At 41.6% G+C, this 21,030-nt stretch overlaps 2 non-coding genes and 1 pseudogene across 2 annotated transcripts; 1 reads left to right on the top strand and 2 right to left on the bottom strand.

The window, feature by feature from the left end:
• The first annotated feature begins 829 nt into the window (after window positions 1-829).
• LOC129535300 (U6 spliceosomal RNA) lies at window positions 830-940 on the top strand. The gene has a single exon (XR_008681576.2). It is a non-coding gene; the product is annotated as a U6 spliceosomal RNA (small nuclear RNA).
• A 3,187-nt stretch (window positions 941-4,127) lies between these two features.
• LOC129535309 (U6 spliceosomal RNA) lies at window positions 4,128-4,231 on the bottom strand. Its single transcript, XR_008681583.1, has one exon. It is a non-coding gene; the product is annotated as a U6 spliceosomal RNA (small nuclear RNA).
• Window positions 4,232-16,591: 12,360 nt separating this feature from the next.
• Window positions 16,592-18,415, bottom strand: LOC148773317 (H/ACA ribonucleoprotein complex subunit 3 pseudogene; annotated as a pseudogene).
• Between the last annotated feature and the right edge of the window lie 2,615 nt (window positions 18,416-21,030).

Genomic DNA, 21,030 nt, shown 5'->3' with positions numbered 1-21,030 from the left:
GACTGACTGACTGACTGAACTGATGGTCCTATATGTAGAAAATAGTATCCTAAGAAATCCTTTTAAAAATAACCACTAGAGGACTTCCCTGGTGGCCCAGCAGTTAAGAATCCACCTGCCAATGCAGTGGGCACCGATTCAATCCCTGCTCTGGGAAGATTCCACATGCTGCAGGACAACTAAGCCCATGCACTGCAACAGTGTATTAAAAAGAAGAGACATTACTTTGCCAACAAAGGTCCGTCTAGTCAAAGCTGTGGTTTTTCCAGTAGTCATGTATGGATGTCAGAGTTGTACTATAAAGAAAGCTGAGCGCCAAAGAATTGATGCTTTTGAACTGTGGTATTGGAGAAGACTCTTGAGAGTCCCTTGGACCGCAAGGAGATCCAACCAGTCAGTCCTAAAGGAAATCAACCCTGAATATTCATTGGAAAGACTGATGCTGAAGCTGAAGCTCCAATACTTTGGCCACCTCATGTGAAGAACTGACTCATTGGAAAAGACCCTGATGCTGGGAAAGATTGAAGGCAGGAGGAGAAGGGGATGACAGAGGATGAGATGGCTGGATGGCATCACTGACTCGATGGATATGAGTTTGAGCAAGCCCTGGGAGTTGGTGGTGGACAGGGAGGCCTGGCGTGCTGCAGTCCATGGGGTCAAAAAGAGTCAGACACAACTGAGCGACTGAACTGAAATGAACATTTATGGTCAATTATTTCAACAAATGTACTAGGATAATTCAGTGAAAGAAAAAAGTTGATAAATTGGACATCTGTTAAATTTAAAATGTTTGTACTTCAAAAGACGTGGTTAAGAAAATGATAAGACAGTGCTTGCTTCAGCAGCACATACATATCATAAAACTGGAACAATACAGAAAAGATTAGCATGTCCTCTGCACAAAGATGGTATGCAAATTTATGAAGCACTTCATGTTTTTTAAAAATAAAAAAGTTCGCTAGCTAATGGGATTGCTGTATAACACAGGGAGCTCAACCCTGTGCTCTGTGACAACCTAGAGGGGTGAGATGGGGTGGGGATTGGGAGGGAGTTTCAAGAGGGAGGGGACATCTGTATACTTATGGATGATTCATGTAGTTGTATTGCAGAAACCAACACAACATTGTAAAGCAATTATCTTCCAATTAAATATAAATTTAAAAAATAAAAAAGTAATACCCATTAAAATGAAAAAAATTAATTACAGAAATATTTAGCAAGAAGAGTAAAAAGTTTACTACCGAAAATTCCTATTGCCCCAGAGTAGCCACTGTTGAAGACTTGATATATACTCTTCCAGTATTTCCAATGAATATTATAAAATAAAAATAAACTTTTCTCAAAAAAAAGACAAACCATAGATTGGAAGAAAATATTTTCAAATCACACGTCTGACAAAGGACTTATATCTGGAAAATACAAAGAATTCAAACTCAGTAAGAAGATAGGCCAATTTAAAAATTGGCAAAGGATTTGAGTACACATTTCACCAAAGAAGGTATAAGAATGGCTAATAAGCAAATGAAAATGTAGATACTCAGCATCATTAGTCATTAAGGAAATGAAATGCAAATTAAAACCACAATAAGATGTCACTACATTCCAAATGGCTATTGAATGGCTATTACCAAAAAGGCAGATAATGCCAAGTGTTGACACAAATGTGGAGAAACTAGAACCCTCATGCATCGCTGACGGGAATTTTAAATGGTATAGTCATTTGGAAAGGAGTTTGACAGGTTTCTTGAAAATTTATTAATAAACTAATCATGTTGTTGTTGTGCTTAGTGACTCTGTCATGTCCAACTCTTTGCAATCCCATGGACTGTAGCCCACAAGGCTCCTCTGTCCATGGGGATTCTCCAGGCAACAATACTGGAGTGGGTTGCCATGCCCTTTTCCAGGGGAACTTTCCAACTCAGGAATCGAACTAGGGTCTCTTGCATTCCAGGCAGATTCTTTACCAGCTGAGTTATCCTCATACAACCCAGCCATTTTGCTCCTAGGAATCTACTCAAGAGAATAAAAATATGTTCACACAAAGACTTGTATGTGAATATTTTTTAACTTATTTTTTTTTTACTATTTATTCATTTATTTTGTTGCCTTGGGTCTTAGTTTTATTGCTGCTCAAGGACTCTCTAGTAATGGCGAACAGCCCTGTGGCATGCAGAATCTTCTTGGACCAGGGATCGAACCTGTGTTCCTGTACTGGCAGGCAGATTCTTTACCACTGGACCACCCAGGAAGTCATTATTTATAGCAGCATTATTCATAAACATGCTTTTGAACTGTGGTGTTGGAGAGGATTCTTGAGAGTCCCTTGGACTGCAAGGAGATTCAACCAGTCAATCCTAAAGGAAATCAGTCCTAAATATTCATTGGAAGGACTGATGTTGAAGCTTAAACTCCAATACTTTGGCCATCCGATGCGAAGAACTGACTCATTGGAAAAGACCCTGATGCTAGGAAAGATTGAATATGGGAGGAGAAGGGGACGACAGAGGATGAGATGGTTGGATGGCATCACGAACTTGATGAACATGAGTTTGAGCAAGCTCTGGGAGTTGGTGATGGACAGGGAAGCCTGGCGTGCTGCAGTCCATGGGGTTGCAGAGTTGGACACAACTGAGCCACTGAACTGAACTGAACTGATTCATAATAATGAAAGTCTAGGAAGTATCCATATGTCCAATACTGGTGAATGGATAAAAACATGGTATATCCAAGCAATGGATTACTGTCAGCAGTAAAAAGGAACAAAATACTGATACATATTACAACATTGATGAACCTCAAAAATCTTATACAGAGTGAAGGGAGCCAGACAGAAAGGCCTACACATTGTATGATTCCATTTATGTGAAATGTACAGAAAAGGTATCCACAGGGACTTGCCTAGGGCTGGGGATCAGGAGTGGGAAGTAACTATAGGTGAGCTTGAGGGAAATTTTGGATTTGATGAAAAACTTCTGAAACTGGTTCATGATGATGGTTGTATGAGTCTGTCAATTTATTTAAAAATCATTGAATTATATACTTACAATGGCTGAATTTTATGATATGTAAATTATACCTTGATGAAGCTATAAAATACATGTATAGACTCAGGAGAGATAGACAGGCTTTATTATCTTGCTCTGGCAGCCATAGCAACACCAACCACAGTGTGTTCTTGGAAGATAAACCAGATGAGAAACCAGGGCTGAGGGCATGGTGCAGCCACCACAGTTCTTTTGACCAAAACTGGTGACTTCCTCAAGGACCTGCTATTAGCATTGTGAGATGCTCTTCTAGGGTTCTTCACAACAAAATATTTCATTTTCTTGACTTGAAATCAGACTTTTCCAGGCCATGGTTTCTGTGCTCTCTGTTTCCCTCCAAATCATCACCAATAACTAGTGAGGTGCAGCTGCAGCAATTTCTTAAACAAGAAGGGATCACAGGTGCTGTTGGGCCTTAATACTATCCAAAAGACCTTTTGTTTGCCTTTGGGAAGAAATTCCCATTTCCCTCAAAAGATCTTCCAAAGTTTTATGACTACCCCCCAGGCTTATTTCCTTTATCTTTCTGGCAGATGATCTGGTACTGGAAGATTTGGAAAAGTGGAATTTTCTTTACTTTTCTTCTCTCCTTCATGCTCAGTCTTTCACATCTTCACCCCCAATTCTCACTTCCTTCTCTGGATCTCTGGAACTCCAGAAGATGACATAACTAGATTCTGAGATTAGGTCCTTTATCCTTTTTTTTCTAATGTGAACATTTTTTCTTTTTTCACAAAAAGATGGCGAGAATAGTTTGAAGTTGAGGCTCTGTTAGATTGCTAAGGTTCTAACTTGGTAAAAAAAAATTTTGTGTGTGAATATACCTTGTAGGATTTTATTTAGGCCAAGTTCTTAGTACACAGCAACAATTCCAAATACAATTTCAAAATTAAAGACGGAGGTGGGAGTGGGGTTCAAGATGGGGAACACATGTACACCCGGGGCAGATTCATGTCAATGTATGGCAAAACCAATACAATAATTAGCCTCCAATTAAAATAAATAAATAAATAAAATAAAAATAAAAAAGACGGAGTGATCCCCTATCTCATCCGGAGGTGGTTTAATGGCACATACAAGAAAAAAAATATGGACTGCTTCATGAATTTGCATGTAGTTCTTAAGCAGGGGCCATGCTAATCTCTGCATCATTCCAGGTGTAGTATATGCACTGCTGAAGTGAGTACTGACTTGATAAATGGAAAGCTGGCCAACCTCTACCCCTCTCACATGTATACTGACATGGCCATACCTGTTTGGGGGAGGGGAGGAGGAGATTCACTGGTCCATCAAAAATTTGACTAGAGTCCATGTTATATATTGAAATTCTACTTTAAAATGTACATAAAATTTATCATAAATAAATGATAACATTTATTAAAAAGTCACCAATAGTCTCCATAAAGTGAAAGTGAAGTTGCTCAGTCGTGTCCAACTCTTTGCAACCCAATGGTCTGTAGTCCACCAGGCTCCTCAGTCCATGGGATTTTCCAGGCAAGAATACTGGAGTGAATTGCCATTTCCTTCTCCAGAGGATCTTCCCGACCCAGGGATCTAACCCAGGTCTCCCGCATTGCAGGCAGACACTTTACCCTCCAAGCCACCAGGGAATCCCAATAGTCTCCGTACTGTGTCTAAAAAATGGCAAGCTTTGCAGAAGGCTGTATTCTGCTAAAAGAACAATAGGCAAAATAGTAATAATAGCTGAAAGTTTGATTTTGTGCCATTGCTTAAATGAAATGACAAGAGGCAATCTTGGAGGAGTGAAGTGAAGAAGAAATGGGAAAAGAAGAAGAAATTGAGCTAGGAGGTACCTAGCACCCTACCAAGGTGTCCTGGGGGCAGCAGCAACCTCCCTTCCAGGGCTGAGGGGACTTCTAAGAAAGTGGAATTTGTGTGTTCAATTTGTTTTCAGCTGTGTAGCCCAGTATTCTTGCCTGGAGAATCCCGGGGACGGGGGAGCCTGGTGGGCTGCCGTCCATGGGGTCGCACAGAGTTGGACACGACTGAAGTGACTTAGCAGCAGCAGCAGCAGCAGCAGCAGCAGCAGCCCAAGGTTATCCTTCTCCTGTGTCCCCACACAGAAAAAGGAACAATAATTCTGGATACAGAGGAATCAGAGCCAGGGGCAGCTACCAAGACATTATTCAGGCAGCAGCTGCCAAGAAGTAAATAACATGTAACAGTAAAAAAAAAAAAAAAAGATGATGATGATGATGACAGAAAAAACACAATATAGGAAAACCTGGACTCTTGCCTAAGGGGGCCTTGTTTAATGAACTACTTGGGATTTCACCTCAACTGCTTCCATTAAATTTTGTTTTCTGATGGCCTTGTAACTTGCTTTCTACCCTTTCTTCACCTTGTTTTCAAAATATATGTGTCTCTGGTCAGAATATGTAAAAGGGAAATAACTTTCTACCTGTGTCGGTTTACCTCAGTTCTGTATCTTGTACCCCTGTGCCCTTTTCTCAATGAGAAATTTCTGGAGAAGAGAGGCCAGGCCTGTTTCATTATCCTTCTTCATTGCCTGGCAAACTGGCATGTGCAAAAAGATATTTAATAAATATTTTGAAAAACAACTTCTAATCTCTTCAGAATCATTGAAAAACTGAGAGGTTGAATGAGGCGGCTGATGAAGGCCTGAAATGGATGCTATTTCTACTGTGAAGATCTCAAACAAAGGTCCAACGGTGAGTAAAGGAATTAATCCAAAGGATGAATCTTCAGCAAGATCCCAATTTGGTTTCCCCTTGAATTCCAATCAAACATTGACTTTGGCTATTCATTTTCCCAGAAGGTGGCAGCAGGAATCTCTTCTTAAGCTTAGGCATTGCCAAGAGGCACCTATTAGGAGGTCACTCTGAAAAAGGTAATGACAGTTGCAAATTACAGAGCTTCAGTCTTGGCTCAGAGGCGCTGATTTCTTCTCTCTTACTGCAGTATGAAGGGCATAGGGCCTTGGCAAGCAGGAGGAGCAGTGAGACTTATCTGCAGCTGTCACCCAAACCAGAAAGCCAGCGACTCACCAGCAGGCTAGGGTCAGGTCTGGGGTAGTCTTCATGTCTCCTCTTTGCCCATACAAAGAACCAAAAGAGAAAGAAAAAATGTTGAATGACAAGAATTACTTGTGTCAAACAAATACCATCAAAGACAATTTAAGAATTGCTCATCTGTGTGGGAGATAAGGGCTTCCCAGGTGGTGCTACTGGTAAAGAACCCACCTGCTGATGCAGAAGACTAAAGAGAAGTGGGTTTGTTCCTTGGGTCAGGGAAGATCTTCTAGAGGAGGGCATGGCAACCCACTCCAGTATTCTTGCCTGGAGAATCCCATGAACAGAGGAGCCTGGTGGGCTACAGTCCATGGGGTCTCACAGAGTTGGACACGATTGAGCACACACACACCGTACAATAGATAATATATCACTCACAGGTAAGAGTGTATTTAGCCTATTCATCCACATCTGACTATAAAGGTATCAGGCTTGATTCCCCAGTTCATAATTTTTTTAAATATTTGTAAAAAATTTTATTTATTTATGGCTGTGCAGGGTCTTCGTTGCTGTGAGGGCTTTTCTCTCAGTATGGTGAGTGGGGGCTACTCTCTAGTTGTGGTGTGTGGGCTTCTCATCATGGTGGCTTCTCTTGTTGTGGAGCATGGGCTCTAGCGTGCATGGGCTTCAGTAGTTGCGACACGTGGGCTCAGTAGTTGCCACTCCAAGGCTGTAGAGTGTGGGTTCAATAGTTGTGGTGCATGGGCTCAGTTGCTCCATAACATGTGGGATCTTCCTGGACCAGGGATTGAACCTGTGTCTCCTACATTGGCAGGAGAACTTTTTACCACTGAGTAACCAGGGAAACCCCACCCCCAAGTTCATACTTTATATTCATGTGATTGTTTTCATATTTGGACTGAGAAACAAATTTGGATGAACCAGACTTCTATTTGCCTCTTTGCCAATGATATCAGTTGATTTTCCTGCCTCAGTTGGCCTCTACCCACTCTACCTCTAGCTCAGAGGACACTGCATTACCAATCATTGTTTTCTGGATTGTCTCTCTAACTAGCAGTAAAGCCATAAAGGCAGAACTCATTAATCTCTGTACATTTCCCCCTACCCTAGAGGGTTCAGCACTGGGCTTACTGTGGCTTATGAGAGATGATGGGGTTTTGTGGAAACCTGGGGATTGGCCTGCTCACGCATTCATTTATTTACTCATCCCACAGCGATTTCTTTTTTTTTTTTTCACATTCCTGTTTTTAAATTTTATTTTATTATTTTTTAAGACCAAAAACATTTTGTATTGGGGTATAGCTGATCAACAATGTTGTGATAGTTTTAGGTGAACAGGGAAGGGACTCAGCCATACATACACATATATCCATTCTCCCCCAAACTCCCTTCCATCCAGGTTGGCACATAACATTAAGCAGAGTTCTCGGTGCTATACAATAGGTCTTTGTTGGTTATCCATTTTAAATATGGCAATACACACATGACCTTCCCAAGGTCCTTAACCATCCCTTCCCCCTGGCAACCATGAGTTTGTTTTCTAAGTCCCTGCAGCTATTTCTTGAACATCTACATGCTTAAAACTGTAAAATCAAGCCACAAATCTCTTGGCCACTTAGGGATTACAGAGGAGGGATGATGGGGTAAGTCTGGAGGCCACAGGAGCCCACAGGAGAAGCACAGAAGCTGAACTCAGGGTGTCAAGGAAGGAAAGAGATGTTTCAGCTAAAATCCAAAGGCTCAATAGAAGGTTGATAGATGAATGAGGTGAGGTGATCAGGGAACTGGGGACTACATTTTAGAAGACATTGCTCAGCTTTATTTGCACTGGCTGTGTGACCTTTAGCAAACTGGTCCCCTAAATTCTCTGAATTTCAGTTTCCTCATTAGTAATATGTGGACAAAAGTAGCTACCATGTGGGTTGGTTGTGAGGGTAAAAGGAGAGAATGTACATAATGTATGAGGCAGAACACTTTGAACAACAAATGTTCAAGAGACATCTTGGGGAGTAGAGATGTCTGAGTAATTCATCAGATCAATCCCCTGTATTAAAGCGGGGACAGAGCTGTTATATGGGGGCAAAGATTCAGTCTGAGATCCAATTCATTTTGGCTCTGCAAACTTGAGTCAACTAAGGGTGAACCAAGAAGGCATCAAGTGTTCAGCTATTGGTGACAAATGACCAAACCAGTAGATGGTAACTATAGTTGCAGGCCATCAGATGCCAAATCATTTTGTTTCAGAAATGACCAAAAGGGAAACTCATCCTGAAATTTCGAATTCATGGCTATGGGGACGCACTCCAGAAACCTCTACCACGAGACTTGGGAAAGGGAGGCTGATGGTGCTGTGGTTGGTTTAGTTACCACCTCCCTTCACCGGCTGAAGATTCATGTTCTAATAAAAGGACAGATTTGGTGTTTAAGGTCCTACATTTCCCTGTGTGCAAGTGACCAGATCAGATCTACTCAAGCAGGGAAATGCTCAATTTGGTGCCTAAAATAGAATCAAGTTATTGAGACTCAGAAATCCCTCATTTTTGCTGAGTTAGCCGAGTTTAGGAAACATAGTTAACTGGAATTTAGAACTTGCCTTCTTCTTTTTTGCCACACCACGTGGCATGTGGGATTTTAGTTCCCCGACCAGGGACTGAACCCGAGCCCCCTGCATTGGAAGCATGCAGTCTTAACCACTAGACCATCAGGGATGTCCCATTAACTGGATTTTAAAAGACACAATGCTGTAATGATGTTTTTAGAATGAGATAGTGGTTGCGAGGGGCTGGAGGGAGGGAAGGGGTCACTAGGAAAAATGGGGAGATGTTGGTCAAAGGGTACAAATGTCCAATTATGAGATGAATAAGTTCTAGAGATCTAATGTACAGTGGTGTGGGGGCTATAGTAACACTACTGCGTTGTAATACTTGAAATTTACTAAGAAAGTAGATCTTAAATATTCTCACCACACACAGATACACACACACAGGGTAACTTCTATGAGGTGATGAGTGTGTTACCTAACTTGATTGTGGTATAAAACAGACGCATAGATCAATGAAACAGAATAGCGAGCCTGGAAATAAACCCACACATATACGTTCAATTAATTCATGACAAAGGAACTAAGAATATAAAATGAGGAAAGGCCAGTCTTTTCAATAAATGGTGTTGGGAAAACTGGATATCCACAAGCAAAAGATGAAACTAGATCTATATCTTACACTACACACAGAAAATAACTCAAATGGATTGAAGAAATGTAAGGCCTGAAACCATAAAACTCCTAGAAGAAAACAAAGGTAGTAAGTCCTTGACATCAGTCTTGGAAATGATTTTTTGGATCTGACTCCAAAAGCAAAAACAAACAAGTGGGACTGCATCAAACTAAAAAGATTCTGCACAATAAAGGAAACCATCGACAAAATGAAAAAGTCAGCCTATGGAATGGGAGAAAATATTCGCAAATTACATATCCGATAAAGGGTTAATACCCAAATATATAAAGAATTTATACAACTCAATAGCAAAACACCAAACAATCCAATTTAAAAATGGGAAGAGGATCTGAATAGACATTTTTCTAAAGAGATACAGATGGCCAACAGGTACATGAAAGGATGCTCAACATCACTAATCATCAGGGAAATGCAAATCAAAACCATAATGAGATACCACCTCACTCACATCTGTCAGAATGCTTATCATCAAAAAGACAAAAAATAGGGACTTCCCTGGCAGTCCAGTGGTTAAGACTCTGTCCTTCTACTGCAGGGGGTGTGAGTTCAACCCCTGGTCAGGGAACTAAGATCCTACCGGGAAAAAAAAAAATTAAAGACAAGAAAGAATAAGTGTTGGTGAGGATGTAGAAAAAAGGGAACCCTCGTGCTCTATTGGTGAGAATGTAAATTGGTGCAGCCACTATGGAAAATCATATGGAAGTTTCTCAAAAAATTAGAACCAGCAATTCCAAAATGAGAACACTGATTTGAAAAGATATATACACGCCTCTGTTAACTGCAGCATTATTTGCAATAGCCAAGACATGGAAACAGTCTAGGTGTCTATCAGTGGATGAACGGGTAAAGAAGATGTGGTACATATATACACAATGGACTATTATTCAGTCATAAAGAATGAAATCTTGCTATTTGCAACAACATGGATGGACCTTAAGGGTATTAAGCTAAGTTAAAAAAGTCAGACAGAGAAAGACAAATACTATATGATTTCCCATATATGTGGAGTCTGAAAAACAAAATGAACAAACTGAACCAAACTAAACTCACAGATACAGAGAATAGATAAATGGTTGCCAGAGGTACTGGTGGTTAGAGGGTGGACAAGGGAGGTCAAGAGGTATAAACTTCCGGTTATGAAATAAATAAGTCATGGGGATATAATGTACAGCATGGTGACTACAATCAATAATATTGTATTCCATGTTTGAAAGTTGCTAAAAGTAAAATCTTAAAAGTAAATCTTGGAAGTTCTCATCCCAGGAAAAAGCATTTCATAATTTTATATGATGACAGATGGTAACTAGATATATTGTGGTGATCATTTTTCAATGTATACAAATATCCAATCATTATATTGTATGCCTGAAAATAATATGTTATATGTCAATTATATCTTAATAAAAATGTTTCTTGAATAAATGAATTCTGATTGGGCAGATCTAATACAGTCTATAAATTTTACAGATGTTCCTCTCCTGCCTAAGATGGAATCTCAAACTCTTGTGTGAAATCCTCATTGAATTATTTTAAAAGAATAATTTGGTATCGAGGATGGGTTGTCCAATCACTTTGATCAGTCAACAAAATTAGGCTTTACCCCTTGGGGCCCCTGACCAATCTATGGTTCTACATCCACACAAATATGTATACATCTATCTGTGTGAGTGTGCCTGTAAAGTATATACACACACGTGTTTGTCTGAGAAGAGCCATATAAAGGTCTCATAGCATTAACTGAGTTTCTGGAGGTTTCTTATCCTTGTGGTTCAGCTTTTCCTCTGTCAAGTTGGAATGTGTTTCAGTTTCCTATTTCAGTGAAGGTTTTACAAGGATTACTATGATATCAGTTTTCTGAATGAAAAATGTCGCTTGACCACAGGGAATAAATTTGAGGAATCTAAAACCTCAACAGTATTGTTAGCGTGTAAGCCTTTATGTTGATCAAAAACAAACCTATCCACTGCTTAATTAATGTATGGCAAAACCAATACAATATTATAAAGTAATTAGCCTCCAATTAAAATTTTAAAAATAAAAAAAAATTTTAAGAATGAGAAAAAAAATATGACATGGAAAATCCTAGCCTGAATTCAGTGCTCATTTGGGCAGAGAAATAAAAGACCTTTTTAATAACATTCATTAGAGAATGTTTTTGAAAGTTCATCAGAAGTCATACGAAGGGATTTCCTCTCACACAATACCAACAAATTGCTGATGGAGATTAACAATATGGATTTGTTTTAAAATCAAGTGAAAAATCTGACTACTCTTGGCAGTGGAAAGAATTCTGTAATAGCGTGGGCAAATATATTAAAATACCCAGGCAATTTTTTGTGCATTTTTCATAAGAGCTGATTGTGGTTTTTTGTTTTGTTTTTTGGCCATGCTGCACAGCTTGTGGGATCTCAGTTCCCTGACCAGGGGTTGAACCCAGGCCCTGTCAGTGAAAGCCCAGAATCCTAACCACTAGGACACCAGGGAACTCCCTATTTGTGTGTTTTAAAATAATAATGAGTGACTATAATAACAAGCAGTGAGTTGTTTGAGATATGTAGGATTATAAAGCAATTTTCTGTTAAAAATTTAATAAACGCATGATTAATTTTCATCATGAACTAAAATGTTATAAGATTACATACTTCAGTAATATGTAAAATGATCTGGATAATCAAAAACATTAAGAGACAGGGGTAGTGATAGACTACTGACTTTGGATCTGGGGAAAGCTCCCAGTCACGAGCCTGGAGTGTCTTCTCTGCCTGTGTGTGGGAGCTCCCTGGCCTAGGGACAAGAACTGGTCCTTTGGCTGCCCAAACAGAATTTGCCCTTTAGGAATATCGTCAGGTTCACTCAGCCCTAGCCAGGGAGAGAAGAATGCTGTGTCAGCTTGGTTACTATTTCAAAGCAAAGGACTGTGAAACATAGCTTTGAATTACAACAGTGTATTTGCTCACAATCCTGTAGGTGGGCAATCTGAGCTGGGATTGGCTGGTGGTTCCACTCTTGGGCTTCCCTCTGCTCAACCATGTTGCTGCAGTGAACTGGAGGATAGGCTGGGCTGGAATTTTCAATGGCCTTGATCACATGTCTGGCATTGGTGCCAGTCATCAGTGGGGGTGCTTTGGTTCTCTGTCCACTCCCTCTTATTCTCCACACCAGCTTCCTCACATGGAGGGCTCAGCGCAGCATTGCACTGGGACCCAGACAGATGCTGCAAGGTCACTTGAGGCCTAGGCTCTAGATTTCATGTGATGGCAGTTCTGTTGCATGCTGTTGGCCAAAGCACAGGCTCAAGGGGTGAGGAAATAGACTCCACCTCTGAATGTGGAGATGCAGCAAAAGTCCCATTGCCATCGGACATAACAACAGACAAGGGAGGAATGTTGGCAGCCATCTGTATTTATCTGCTTGGGCTATCATAATGGAGTACTGTGGACTAGTTGGCTTAAACAGCAGAAATGTATTTTCTCAGTTTTGGAGGTTTGAAGTACAAGATTAAGATGTTGGCAGGTTTGGTTCCTGAGGCCTCTCTCCTTGAAAGGCTGCCTCCTTTAATGATGGCTGCCTCTTCACCGTGCCCTCACATGACCTTTTCTCTGTGTACATGCATCTCTGGTGTCTCTCCCTCTTCTTATAAAAACACCAGTTCTATTGGATTACGGTCCCATTAAGATTCAGTTCAGTTCAGTTCAGTCGCTCAGTCGTGTCCGACTCTCCGCGACCCTATGAATCACAGCACGCCAGGCCTCCCAGTCCATCACCAACTCCCGGAGTTCACTCAAACTCATGTCCACAGAGTCGGTGATGCCATCCAGCCATCTCATTCTCGGTCGTCCCCTTCTCCTCCCGCCCCCAACCTTTCCCAGCATCAGAGTCTTTTCCAGTGAGTCAACTCGTCGCATGAGGTGGCCAAAGTATTGCAGTTTCAGCTTCAGCATCAGTCCTTCCAATGAACATCCAGGATTGATCTCCTTTAGAATGGACTGGTTGGATCTCCTTGCAGTATAAGGGACTCTCAAGAGTCTTCTCCAACACCACAGTTCAAAAGCATCGATTCTTCGGCGATCAGCTTTCTTCACAGTCCAACTCTCACATCCATACATGACCACGGGAAAAACCATTGCCTTGACTAGACGGACCTTGGTTGGCAAAGTAATGTCTCTGCTTTTTAATATACTATCAAGGTTGGTCATAACTTTCCTTCCAAGAAGCAAGCGTCTTTTAATTTCATGGCTGCAATCAGCATCTGCAGTGATTTTGGAGCCCAAAAAAATAAAGTCTGACACTGTTTCCACTGTTTTTCCATCTATTTCCCATGAAGTGATGGGACCAGATGCCATGATCTTTGTTTTCTGAATGTTGAGCTTCAAGCCAACCTTTTCACTCTCCTCTTTCACTTTCATCAAGAGGCTTTTGAGTTCCTCTTCACTTTTTGCCATAAGGGTAGTGTCATCTGCATATCTGAGGTGATTGATATTTCTCCCGGCAATCTTGATTCCAGCTTGTGCTTCTTCAAGCCCAGCGTTCCTCATGATGTACTCTGCATATAAGTTAAATAAGCAGGGTGACAATATACAACCTTGACGTACACCTTTTCCTATTTGGAACCAGTCTGTTGTTCCATGTCCAGTTCTAACTGTTGCTTCCTGACCTGCATACAGGTTTCTCAAGAGGCAGGTCAGGTGGTCTGGGATTCCCATCTCTTTCAGAATGTTCCACAGTTTATTGTGATCGACACAGTCAAAGGCTTTGGCATAGTCAATGAAGCAGAAATAGATGTTTTTCTGGAACTCTTTTGCTTTCTCCATGATCCAGCGGATGTTGGCAATTTGATCTCTGGTGCCTCTGCCTTTTCTAAAACCTGCTTGAACATCTGGGAGTTCACGGTTTACATATTGCTGAAGCCTGGCTTGGAGAATCTTGAGCATGACTTTACTAGCGTGTGAGATGAGTGCAATTGTGCGGTAGTTTGAGCATTCCTTGGCATTGCCTTTCTTTGGGATTGGAATGAAGACTGACCTCTTCCAGTCCTGTGGCCACTGCTGAGTTTTCCAAATCTGCTGGCATATTGAGTGCAGCACTTTCACAGCATCATCTTTCAAGACTTGAAATAGCTCAACTGGAATTCCATCACCTCCACTAGCTTTGTTAGTAGTGATGCTTTCTAAGGCCCACTTGACTTCACATTCCAAGATGTCTGGCTCTAGGTCAGTGATCACGTTATCGTGACTATCTTGGTCATGAAGATCTTTTTTGTACAGTTCTTCTGTGTATTCCTGCCACCTCTTCTTAATATCTTCTGCTTCTGTTAGAAGATTTCTGTCATTTACCTTAATTACTTTCTAGGCTTCAGCAATATGTGAACCGTGAACTCCCAGATGTTCAAGCAGGTTTTAGAAAAGGCAGAGGCACCAGAGATCAAATTGCCAACATCCGCTGGATCATGGAGAAAGCAAGAGAGTTCCAGAAAAACATTTATTTCTGCTTCATTGACTATGCCAAAGCCTTTGACTGTGTGGATCACAATAAACTGTGGAACATTCTGAAAGAGATGGGAATCCCAGACCACCTGACCTGCCTCTTGAAAAACCTGTATGCAGGTCAGGAAGCAACAGTCAGAACTGTACATGGAACAGACTGGTTCCAAATAGGAAAAGGTGTACGTCAAGGCTGTATATTGTCACCTTGCTTATTTAACTTATATGCAGAGTACATCATGAGGAACGCTGGGCTGGAGGAAACACAAGCTGGAATCAAGATTGCTGGGAGAAATATCAATAATCTCAGATATGCAGATGACACTACCCTTATGGCAGAAAGTGAAGAGGAACTCAAAAGCCTCTTGATGAAAGTGAAAGAGGAGAGTGAAAAGGTTGGCTTGAAGCTCAACATTCAGAAAACAAAGATCATGGCATCTGGTCCCATCACTTCATGGGAAATAGATGGAAAAACAGTGGAAACAGTGTCAGACTTTATTTTTTTGGGCTCCAAAATCACTGCAGATGTTGATTGCAGCCATGAAATTAAAAGACGCTTACTCCTTGGAAGGAAAGTTATGACCAACCTTGATAGTATATTAAAAAGCAGAGACATTACTTTGCCAACCAAGGTCCGTCTAGTCAAGGCAATGGTTTTTCCCGTGGTCATGTATGGATGTGAGAGTTGGACTGTGAAGAAAGCTGATCGCTGAAGAATTGATGCTTTTGAACTGTGGTGTTGGAGAAGACTCTTGAGAGTCCCTTGTACTCCAAGGAGATCCAACCAGTCCATTCTAAGGGAGATCAGTCCTGGGTGTTCATTGGAAGGACTGATGCTGAAGCTGAAACTGCAATACTTTGGCCACCTCATGCGACGAGTTGACTCACTGGAAAAGACTCTGATGCTGAGAAGGGTTGGGGGTGGGAGGAGAAGGGGACGACTGAGGATGAGATGGCTGGATGGCATCACCGACTCGATGGACATGAGTTTGAGTGAACTCAGGGAGTTGGTGATGGGTAGGGAGTCCTGGCGTGCTGTGATTCATGGGGTCGCAGAGAGTCGGACACGACTGAGCGACTGAACTGAACTGAACTGAACTGACCTTCTTAAAGGCCCCATCTCCAAATGCAGTCACACTAAGGGAAATTGGTCCTGAATATTCATTAGAAGGACTGATGTTGAAGCTGAAGCTCCAATACTTTGCTCACCTGATGGGAAGAACTGACTCATTGGAAAAGACCCTGATGCTGGGAAAGATTGAAGGCAGGAAAAGAAGGGGATGGCAGAGGATGAGATGGTTGGATGGCATCACCGACTCAATGGACATGAGTTTGAGCAAGCTCTGGGAGTTGGTGATGGACAAGGAGGCCTGGTGTGCTGCATCCAGTCCATGGGGGTTGCAAAGAGTTGGACATGACTGAGCGGCTGAACTGAACTGAGAGGTTAGGACTTCAATATGTGAATTTTGAAGAGTCACAATTGGGTCCATAACATCATCTTTGCAAACAGTCTACCTAATGCATTGAGTTACAAACCAATTACAAGATATTTTACTCCAATTATCTGTTTTTTTCCTTCAAATCACTTTAATATGGCAGTAATTCAAAGTAGGAAAAAAAGGTTCAAACATCTTCCCTTTAAAGGGGATGCTTCCATGACTGCCTCACAACAAGCATGACCAGAGGCAAAGATGAGACCAGATTCAAGGAGCAAGGGTCATAGGAAGCCTTCAAGGCTCCAGATTGAAGAGCTTGGTTTCAGAAAGTCTCTTGAGGGCTAGCAGGCAGTAGAAGAGACATGAAATTTTAAGAGATCCTTAGAGGATGGGGCACAGTTGCTGAGTCCTGAACACCTTGAAGCATTTGTTGATCGTGATCCTGTGTCAAGAGTATTTGTCATCTGGGGAGAGCTGAGCCGAGTGGGCTGAGCAGATCTGTTGTCCCATAGGGTCAAGAGTTATCAGTGTGTAGACCCAGTCCCTGCTCATTGAAGTAATATTGGAGACACACGATCGCCCCAAAGCATGGCTTCCAATTTCACCCATAGCTGCCTCTAACTCTCCGTTTACTTGTTTTGTTTCCCGACATGGTTTATCCCTTTTGGGAAAATAAATCTTTGGGATGAGGCTCAGAAGTTGTCTGGCCACTAACTGTACTGTAGCCTGGCATCTCTTTTTACTCTTTATGAAATCTAAACTGCTAAGACTTTCAGGGAGGCTTCCCTGGGGACTTCCCTGGTGGCTCAGATGGTAGAGAGTCTGCCTGCATTGTGGAAGACCTGGGTTCGATTCCTGAGTAGGGAAGATCCCCTGGAAGAAGGCATGGCAACCCACTCTAGTATTCTTTCACAGAGAATCCCATAGACAAGAGGAGCCTGATGGGCTACAGTCCATGAGATTGCAAAGAGTCGGACATGACTGAAGTGACTTAGCATGCACACATGCTTAAGAATAAAACATGACTGAGTAGCATATTAAAAAGCAGAGACACTACTTTGCCAACAAAGGCCCATCTCGTCAAGGCTATGGTTTTTCCAGTAGTCATGTATGGATGTGATATTTGGACTATAAAGAAAGCTGAGCACCGAAGAATTGATGCTTTTGAACTGTGGTGTTGGAGAAGACTCTTGAGAGTCCCTTGGACTGCAAGGAGATCCAACCAGTCCATCCTAAAGGAGATCAGTCCTCAGTGTTCATTAGAAGGACTGATGCTGAAGCTGAAACTCCAATACTTTGGCCACCTAATGGGAAGGGCTGACTCATTTGAAAAGACCCTGATGCTGGGAAAAATTGAAGGCGGGAGGAGAAGGGGATGACAGAGGATGAGATGGTTGGATGGCATCACCGACTCAATGGAGATGAGTTTGAGTAGACTCTGGGAGTTGGTGATGGACAGGGAGCCCTGGTGTGCTGTGGTCCATGGGGTAGTGAAGAGTCAGACACGACTGAGCGACTGAACTGAACTGAGTGCCAAAGCACACAGGACCTTCAGGGGTATCACAGATATAACTCTATGGAGGGAGGAGAGATTCTGTTAAGTAACTGGTCTCACTCATTGCCAAATATCTGGCACTGCTATAATTATTTTATAATTAAAAATTTACACAAGGAGTTCATCTATCTTTGATAAGACTATTACTAGTTATTAGGAAAAAAGTTTGAAAAGATTAGTGTTTTTCTCTCTTTTTAATCCCTGTCCCCCACAGTGTCCTGGGCCTGCAACTTGCCACCGCATTCCACTTGCCCACCTGCCTAAATATTTTTAAACATTGACAAAGTACCTTTCAGTCATAAATCAAAGAAAATTTTAAAAAGCTTTATTTGTTTAAAAGATTTAGTGGGACTTCCCTGGCAGTCCAGTGGTTAAGACTCCATGCTTCCACTGTAGGGTGTGTGGGTTCAATCCCTGGTGGCAGAATTAAGATCCCACATGCCATGCATGGCAGCCCAAAAACAATGACAAAAAAAGATTTTGCTTTGATTTCAAAAGACCATTGTTGTTAATGAATAACTTTTTAAAGCTTCCTGTCCAACCCTAACACACAAGCTATGATAACACTGCATATGTGCATCTTTATCACCCAATTTTCTGAACGCTCTATTGATCATAAAATTGTAAACACACACATTGGGTTCTCCCATAGTTGCCAAACTTAGTCAATTAAATAAAAAACAAAAGGTTTTCTCTTCAAGTTGCCTGTAGTCAAGGTATAAACGAGATGATAATGATGGAACTGGAAAAATTAAAGGGCTGCAGACATAGTGCATGTTATATTTTTGGAGTTTTTTTTAATAAAAAAGTATTTTATTTTATTCAAATAAGCTCATACTTTTATTCATAAGCTAAGATCTCTGTCTTCTTTAATTATATCATTTTGGGGTACATTTCTGTAATAGAGACTATATAGTTTATTACATGTTAGTTTATACCATTACTGCAAGATCCCAAACAAAGACAATGCACCTGTCACTGACTATGGACTCTGAGTGGAGATACTAAATTGAAGTACATATATAACAAATCCAGCCACCATCAGAAAGAAGCATTCAGAGATGACCAAGTGCGCACACTTCAACCAACCCTTTCATTTGTTCTACTCAACACCCCAAACACCCATGCACACACTTAAAACAACAATCTTTCTAGGATCAGAATGGATACGAAGGCCAGCTTGTGTTTTCAGCAGTGGAGGCAGTGCTGGACATAGACTTGTTTCCAAGCAAATTAAGGGAAATTTGTCCTATTTGGTGAAAGCAGAGGACTCAGAGCTCAGCCCTCTTAAAATTGGGAGCACTATGTAAAATTAGCAACAGTCTTCTCCTGGGAATTCCTCTGTGGTCCAGTGGTTAGGACTCTTCACTTTCACTTCTAAGGGCCCAGTTTCAGTCCCTGGCCAGGGATTCCTGCAAGCCACTCAGTGCAGCAAAACAATAAATTAATAAAAAACATAAAAACAGTCCCTTCAGTTTCAGCATGTGACTGACCAAGAGCAGTGAACTGGGGCCTCACTACTCCATCTATATCATCCATATCTATACCCTTATGAACCATGTATTTATTTATAGATATTATATATATTTATAATGTATGTAACTTAGTGACTAAACCATCAATCTATATTTATATTTTAATTTATATGTGTGCATGCATACTCAGTCATGTCTGATTCTTTGAGACCCTGTGGACTGTAGCTCACCAGACTCTGCTGTTCATGGTATTTTCCAGACCAAGATATTGGAGTGGGTTGTCATTTCCTCCTCCAAGAGAATATTGCCCACTCAGGGATTGAACCCACATGTTCTGTGTCTCCTGCATTGGCAGGTGGATTCTTTACCACTGTGCCACCTGGGAAGCCCTTAATTTACATATATAATGTAAAAACTGCAGATTTTAAAGTAGGTAGCTGGCTCTACTGCCTCAGTTCAGTTCAGTTCAGTAGCTCAGTCGTGTCCGACTCTTTCCATGAATCACAGCACGCCAGGCCTCCCTGTCCATCACCAACTCCCAGAGTTCACTCAAACTCATGTCCACAGAGTTGGTGATGCCATCCAGCCATCTCATTCTCTGTCGTCCCCTTCTCCTCCTGCCCCCAATCCTTCCCAGCATCAGACTCTTTTCCAGTGAGTCAGCTCGTCGCATGAGGTGGCCAAAGTATTGGAGTTTCAGCTTTAGCATCAGTCCTTCCAATGAACACCCAGGATTGAACATGTCAATAGTAGCAATCCTATCCCATCTGAGAAGGCCTAATGCTCCAAAACCATCACTTTGCACATTGAATACTGGGTAAAGTGTATTCTCTTAAACACCTTTTGTCAAAGGCTCACTGTTAGGGCTTTTAACTGCTGTAAACTTGTTGCTGAAACTCGGCTTCTGTTCACCAGTGCCAAATAGGAACAAGGAAACAGAGTTCTGGGTTAAGTAGGAAAGAATAGTTTTTTTATTGCTTTGCCAGGCAAAGGGGGCCACAGTGGGCTAACACCCTGAAGACCCTGTGACCCAGCCTGGAGAGGGTAGTAAGGCGTTCCATAGTGTTCAAGGAGCAGGGTGTGATCAGCTCGTGGACAGTTCTTGGATTGGTTGGCATCAAGGTGACATTTCAAGCATTATCAACCTTCTGGTTTCAGGCAGTCTAGGGTCTGTGTTCTTGTGGTCAGCGGTTTTCATCTGGTGGGGGTAGGGTGTGGGGTGTCTGCTTCCTGTAAAAACAACTTAGGAATGTGTATCAGGCCTTTATCTATATCCTTCAGGGAAATGGGAGTTTGGGTGATTCTGTTGTGGCAGAATTATAGTCTACATTGTTACCAGTTCCTTAGCCCAACAGCTAGCCTTTGTTTCTAAATCTTCATATTTCCCAATCATTGACTCAAGTCAGCCTTTTACTTCAAAAGACAAGGCCATAGAGGCTTGAACACAGTTTCAAATTTTGTACCAGTTTTGTCGGGAGTAAAGTTAATGATTTTAGTACATCATATTCAAAGACTACAAGATGTCACTCTGCAATTTATAGTCTTGGGAGAGCCAGACACCCCTCTGTACCCGTCCCACTGTGGCAGAACTTAATTTTATTAAAGTAACTTCTGAGAGTTTTCCTAAACCCATAGAACGCTTTCTATTTTGAGTAAACTAGAGAATAAAGGGAGAAGGCAATGGCAACCCACTCCAGTACTCTTGCCTGGAAAATCCCATGGACAGAGGAGCCTGGTAGGCTGCAATCCATGGGGTCGCTAGGACACTGAGTGACTTCACTCTCACGCGT

This window comes from Moschus berezovskii, chromosome X (genome assembly GCF_049115385.1).
Source record: "Moschus berezovskii isolate FMDL1 chromosome X, NW_MosBer_1.0, whole genome shotgun sequence".
NCBI classification, from domain to species: Eukaryota; Metazoa; Chordata; class Mammalia; order Artiodactyla; family Moschidae; genus Moschus; species Moschus berezovskii.
Note: the sequence above shows the minus strand (reverse complement) of the source record. Positions and strands in the feature narration are given on the sequence as shown.